The following is a 7495-nucleotide window of genomic DNA, read 5'->3' on the forward strand; positions in this document are numbered from 1 at the left end:
GCAAAATTAACTGCCCATATCAGAAGTTTAAACAGGAAGTGATATCAGGGACAAAAGAAGGAGAAATGCATGCTGCATTTGGACACTTGGAAGTGAGAGGCAGCGGCTTTCCAGGCTAGAGGAGAGCAAAGGCTTAGGGACAGAAATGAGCACAGCCTTTTCAGGGACTAGTGAGAGACAGGCTAGGGTCAAAGGTGTGTTGGGGCAAAGGTCCAGGTTTCATGCACACAGTGAACCTAGGTGTCATCTACACCCTTTGAAAAAAAATGTTTGTATTTTGGTAAAATACACATAACATAAAGTGTACCATCTTAACTCTTTTTAAGTGTACAGTCCAATAGCATCAGCACATTCACAGTGTTGTGCAGCCATCATCACCATCCATCCATAGAACTTGTTCATCTCCCCAAACTGCAACACTGTCCTCATTCAATACCAACTCCCCAACTTCTTCCCCAGACCCTGGCACCCACAAGTCTACTCTCTGTCTCTATGGATTTGACCACTCTAGAGTCCTCCTGTGAGTGGAATCCTATGCTATTTGTCCTTTTGTGTCTGGCTTCTTTCACTGAGTACAATGTCCTCAAAGTTGGTGTCCACATCCTTGGCTATCAATATCACTGGACAATAGTGTAGGCATTGGGAAGTGGGGAAAATTTGCAGGTGAAGGTTGCTCTGTCATAGTGGTAATTTAGGGTAAGACTATAGGGTGTGTGGATGAGGGAAGATCCAAAGTGACCCTATGTTTCGTTTTTACTTGGAAGGCTAGCATAATAATGGTCCCCATGTGACTGAAGTGAGAAACCATTAGCTGGCCTTAGAAAGCCCATTATTATTGGAATAATCCATTATTTAGCACATTGGAAAGGTTTCAAAGACTGAATTAGCTGAACCATGCCAATATGTAAAAGCAAAAAGACAAAAAGCCCCCACTTTTTTCTGGCCAGTTAGCGCAGGTGGTTACTCCTGGATTCCTGGAGGGTTTTCCGTTGTCCAGTAATGGGCTGCAGCCTGCTCAGGCCTGTACAGAGACCCCAAGGAAACAGTTGGTTTTCTCTGTGGTGCCAGCTACTTGTTTTCAGCAGATATCAGGAAAACAGGCTGGAGAGAGTTTCATCTTTTACTGTTGTTTTAGTCACAATAAAGAAAGCATTTAGTTCCAGAGATTTTAGGTAAGTTTTCAAATTAAGAAATTCAGGCAAATTTTCAAAGTAGCAAACTTAAAAAAATTATATTGTATATAAGATCTACAAGCCTAATAATGTCACTGTAAGGAGGTCTTTTCAAAACCAGGTAAGTGGATTTAGAACAGAAAATAAATGAGTAGGTTTCAGGTTTCCTTCATCTTCATTGCTTGTGTTTGGAGGAATGAACTGGTGCAAGGACTTAAGAGGCCCTGACGTCTGAATAAGACAGATTACTAGTTTACATCATTGATGCTCATTTGTTAAGCATGGCTTACACACCTAAAACACAGAAATTGAGAGAGATGTAGTGTAAAGGAATCAGTTCTTTCACAGATATTAGAACAAATGGAGTTAAGTTGCATTTTATGGACTAGAGAGGATACACCTCCTTAGTTTTTAATATCCCTATGTATAAAATTGTGTTTTCAATTGCATTTGTAATACAACAAGAAAATTCAGCTGTGTAATGTAAACATGTTGGCCAGTATTAACCTCACAGCACTAGCCTTAGTCTTTTCTTCTTGGGGACTGGTTTGTTCACTTTTACTTATTGGCCTTTGGGGACACAGGGACTGAGAGCTCCTCTGTTTGCTTGTGGGGAACGGGGCTTGCTGAACCCGGGACCACTTGTCTGCTCCTGTAGAAATGACTGGAACTCCGGAGTGCAGCTCTGAAAAAGTGAGCTCCTCTAGAAGCTCCCAAGGCTCTAGCACCTGTGGTGTGTTCTCAGGTACCAACCACACAGGTGGCAATTCCAGATACCAAGTATGATCAGATCATCTCTTGTCTAGGAGATGTCTGACTTCCATGAATTTGCCTATACTCCTAGGGCCAGCCTGTTCTGGGCCTTGACTCCCTTTTTATAGGCAGCAATCTTGGTTGTCTGTCTGGAGCACAAGCCTGCCACTTATTCCATCCTTTGTGATGTGGTTCAGGCCATCTGCTAGCTCAGAGCCCCTGTCCCCTGCCTCTGAATCCCACTGCTTACTCAGGACTCTTCTCTTCTGTGAGGGTGTCTGTGGTCAATCCAGTCTACTTTGTTCTTTCACTTGAATACTTGTCCTGAAAATGGACTCTTAAGTCCTTGATATCATTTGGCATGTCATTGCTTGTTGTCCTTTTCCTTTCTTTCTTTTTTTTTTTTTTTTTTGAGGTGGAGTTTCACTTGCCTGGGCTGGAGTGCAATGGCGCAATCTCGGCTCACTGCAACCTCTGCCTCCTGAGTTCAAGCAATGACTCCCTGCCTCAGCTTCCCAAGTAGCTGGGATTACAGGCACCCATCATCACGCCTGGCTAATCTTTGTATTTTTAATAGAGACAGGGTTTCACCATGTTGGCCAGGCTGGTCTTGAACTCTTGACTTCAGGTGATCCACCCGTCTCAGCCTCCCAAAGTGCTGGAATTACAGGCATGAGGCACTGCGCCTGCCCTGTCCTTTTTAATTATTAAAAAATATGTTTCAACAACACTAACAACTCATAGAAGAAAAACAAATTGTTCATAATCCGATTACTTAACATGGGTGATTTCAACTTTGTGTATTTCCTTCTAGTTTTTGTCCATTTGGATATCTATTTTTGTCATCATAGTCTCTTTTTTTTATGTATACGTATAATTTTGAGTTTCTAGATGTTTTAAATCCCTGAGAAGACAGTGGGGGCATTTTTAGGACTGGATGGTAATTGCCTTTGAACTTGCAGGGTTTTAAAGATGAGTGCAAACACATTGGAGACATAAAAGAGCATAATATATTCAGGGAACAGTGAAAAGGACAGTTTTCCTAGAGCATAGGGTCTACAGGATCAAGAGTGGGAGGCAATGAGGCCAGACAAGTAGACTGAGAAAGGTCTAGAATGCCACTTGAAGGAATTTGACTTCATCCTAGGTGTGCCTACAGAGATTGTTCGACAGAAACCTGCCGTGCCTAGGTTTGCATTTCAGAAGGGTCACCCTGGTAGTAATGTAGACAATGGAATGGTAGAATGTGAGACTGGAGGTTGCAGGAAGACCAGTCACAAGGCAGTGGCAGTAATCCAATAGAAAGCTAGATGGAACCCAGGGCAGTTGGGATAGTTCCCCTTGGAGCAGTGGAAGTGAAGGGTACTGAATCCCTTCTGCAAGGACTGCTGGTGCCATGGACCAAAGATATGAAGCATCCTATCCAAGTCTCACCCTCCTTAAGAGAAAACCTCTTCTATCAAGCCACTCTCATTCACCCAGAATCACCATCTCTCCACCCCACTTCTCTCCCTTCATTCTTGCTCCACCATATGGCCTGTATCATAAAATTAGCCAGTTGACTTTGTACTCAGGGCTTTCCTGCTCAAATTGTTTTTATCGTTCACTGGACAAACATGTCTCAGGCAGGTGGAGAGCTGGGGTTGGAGAGGACTGGGGTTGGAGTACTCAGAATACACTTAGGGCTAGGGTTGGAGTATTCAGCATACACCTAGGACTGGGGCTGAAGCACTCATTGTACACCTAGGGCTGTGGCTGGAGTATACTCAGTGTACACCTGGGGCTGGGGTGGGAGCACTCAGTGTACACCCCAGGACTGTGGCTGGAGCACTCAGTGTACACCTAGGGCTGTGATTGGAACACTCATCGTGCACCTAGGGCTGCAGTTGGAGCACTCAGTATATACCTAGGGCTGGGGTTGGAGCATTCGGTATAGACCCAGGGCTGGGGTTGGAGCATTGAGTGTACACCCAGGACTGGGGTTATAGCACTAATTGTGCACCTAGGGCCGCGGTTGGAGCACTCAGTGTACACCCAAGGCTGGGATTGGTGCACTGAATGTAAACCTAGGGCTGGGGCTGGAGTACTCAGTGTACACCCAGGGCTTGGGTTAGAGCACTCATTGTGCACCTAGGGCTGTGGTTGGAACATTCAGTGTACACCTAAGGTTGTAGTTGGAGTACTCATTGTACACCTAGGTTTGGGTTTGGAGCACTCATGTATACACCTAGGGCTGGGGTGGAGTACTCATGTGCACCTAAGACTGTGGTTGGAGCACTCAGTGTACAACTAGGGATGGGGTTAGAGCACTCAGTATACATCCAGGGGCAAATCAAGCTAGGGTTTTTTTTGTTTTGTTTTGTTTTGGTTTTGTTTTTGTTTTTGCCTCTGAAAGAATTTACCATGTCCCTATGCTAGCACACAGGGGATCACTGGAATCTGCCTTAACTCTTTTCTTCCTAATGAAATTACTTTCTTCTCAGGAGCAGAGATGTGTCTACTCCTTTGTATGGCTCCCACAGAGTGAAGCACTCAGCCTGGCACACACTAGGTGCTCAGTTGGCATTGAACTGGTGCAGAGGGGCCCTTGAATACTTTTGGACCACCTCCTGTCTATCTTCACCTCTTCCTACAGCGCTGCCAACTCCAGCCCTCCCTGAAGAGGCTCAGAGTAAGTAGGAATGGTTTGGGTCTGTAAGGAGTCTGTGATATTTACAGCTGTACCCTTAGACTTCTGTCAGGAGAGGGTTGTACCTGGGCCCTGCTCAAAAGGCTATAGGGAGGAATGGGATGCTTGTGAGGTACAGGCCCCTGATCTTCCTGGTTAAGGACAGCATTCCTTCCCATAGACCCTCCGAGCTGGGGCTATAGAGCCAGGGGTCAGATTTCCATTTCCTTGGCAGCCAAAATCAGATTATTTATGTTTCTCTTTCTGATCGAAAGCCCAGTGCCAAATGGAATTGTTGATAAACTTACTTAAGTTGCTGTGGAGGATTTGGTCTCCCAGTCCTCTGATCTTCTAGGCCAGGGGTGCTCCTATAAGGATCCATCCGAGATGACCCAAGATTCTGTTTCTTTCCAAGAGGGTAAATCCAGTTGTTCCTTGCAGCTGACATTTTCCCAGACCCTGCTGCCATGCTCATCCCTATCCCTTCTTCCAGCCTTTCTTGGAAATCACATTCAGCCCTGTGGAGATAGTCTTGGAACATTCTGGGCTCTCCTAGAATAACCTTTACCCTTGCATACCAAGTGACTGGAGTGGAACTCCAGGAAACCACTGTGTCCCAGCACAAAGAGCTAAATCTCCATTTCCCCCGCCCCAAACCAGAGATCCCAATTTCCAAACCAGAGATGATACCCCAGTTAGAGTCAGCAGAAGAACCGTGAATGCTGGAAAGATAAGTGCTGTGAGGCTTCTGTCCAGGTGAGTGACTGAAGGCCCGGTAAATCAACACCTTTCTAGTCAGTGAAGGAGTGCATGGGCTTTTTCAAGTTCTGCTGGTGAGAGTGGTATTCTATTTACATTGTATTGCTCATACCTGACCCATTCATAAAAGAGTGAAAATTGTCCATTTGGGGACCCTAGATAGAATTAGAGTTTGAAATTCCAGTTCTTACAAGAAAAAAATGAACATTTTAAGGATTGTAAATGTTGCATGGGCTTTTTGTTGGCCTTTGGTACTTATCCACATTCACCATTTATCATGACGAGATGCTCTCCATTGCATTCTCCTTCAGAGGACGTTGACGTTTACATTCCAGTTCAAGTATAGCATGTTTAATGGTGGCACTCCAAAGAAAGGAGTGAGAAGAGGGTGACAAAGAAAACTATTTGTGTATCTAGTGTTTTTTAAGACATTCGTTCACTGATTTAACAAACGGATTTTTTTTTACCCAATAATATTCGCTTTATTACAAAGATAATATATGCTCATTTCAGAAATTAAAAAAAAAATTACAGAGACACAAAGAAAACACAAAAGTCCTGAAATCCCACCACCCAGGGACAATCACTATCAATGTTTGAATGAGCATTCTTCCAAGACTGGCTCCGCACCATCATGTGTGGAGATGTGGAAACACTATTGTGTGTGCTGTGGTCCTCTGCCTGTTATTTTGTCCTCAATCACGTGTCATGGACATCTTTTCCATGTCACTTAATAATATATAGGTATAGACAAATATCCATTTTCTTTAGTGATTGTGTAGTATTCTGCTGCATCAACATATCATAATCTATTTAACCTGTCCACTATTGATAGCTATTTAGATTGTTTCCAGATTTTCATTATTCTAAATAACCCTGCAATGAACAACCTTATACTACATATTTGTAAACTTGGAAATAATGTCTCTTGTTGATGGGATTTGTTTTAATCATAAAGTATCTAGTGTTCATTTTAGAAAAGAAGAAAGAAGCAAATAAAATCACCTGTTAGAGAAGAGTAACTGATATTTTGATGTATTCCCTTCCAGTACTTCTTTATGCACATATATAAGTATATATGTATGTATAGTTATATATATAACTATAAAGAAAAGATCATGCCATGTACTTGTATATAATTTTGTATATTAATTTTTATTTAATTTCATATCATAACTGTTTTCACATGTCATTAAAAATTCTTCAAAATCATGATCTACAGTGACTGTGGACTCATCTAGATGTATAATTTATTTAATCATTTTCTATTGTCAGACTTTTTAATTTCCCCCTTTCACAGTGACTATCCACACTGCTATGAACATCTTTCTACTTACATCTCTCTGCACAACTCTGTTTTATCGTTCTAGAATAAATCCCAGAATAGGAATTTTCAAGGTGCTTGATCCAATATCACAAATTGCTCACCAAAAAGTTTTTTCCAGTTCATACTTTTACAGCAGAGCATTAGAATATATATCTCACCATACCTTACCAGCATGTACTGTGTTTTTAATCTCTGCCAATTTGAAAGGGGGAAAACTGATTTTTTATTTCTAAAAAGTTGAAAAAAAAAAAACCTTTTTCCAAGTGTTTATTGTCTATTTATTTATTTATTTTTTTCCTTCCTAGACTCCCTTTTTAATGACATGAGACCTACAGGACCATTGGCCCTTAACTTGGACATCTAGACTCACCAACTCCCTATAGTTTCCTCTCTAAAGCATACCCTTCTATTTGCACTTGCAAGCTATCTTAGCTGAGGCAACTAGAACAAATTACCGTAGACTAAGTGGCTTAAAGAAAAAAAAAAAGATTTATTTCTCATACTTTTGGAGGCTGGGAAGTCCAAGATAAGGATGCCAGGAGATCCGGCGTCTGGTGAGGGCCCACTTTCTGGCTGTCTTCTTGCTAGGGCATTAATCACATTCATGAGGGCTCCACTTTCCTGACCTGATAATCTCCCAGAGGCCACACCTCCTAATACTATCACATTGGGGGATAGCATTTTAACATATGAATTGGGAGGACACAAATATTCACTCCATAGCAGGAGCTTATCCTTACTTCCCCCTCAGACTCTTACCCCCCAAATTATTCTGCCTTCTCCTGTTTTTGTCACCTCTTCTTCTTGAAGTTATGC

The sequence above is a fragment of the Macaca fascicularis genome, chromosome X, assembly GCF_037993035.2.
Source record: "Macaca fascicularis isolate 582-1 chromosome X, T2T-MFA8v1.1".
NCBI classification, from domain to species: Eukaryota; Metazoa; Chordata; class Mammalia; order Primates; family Cercopithecidae; genus Macaca; species Macaca fascicularis.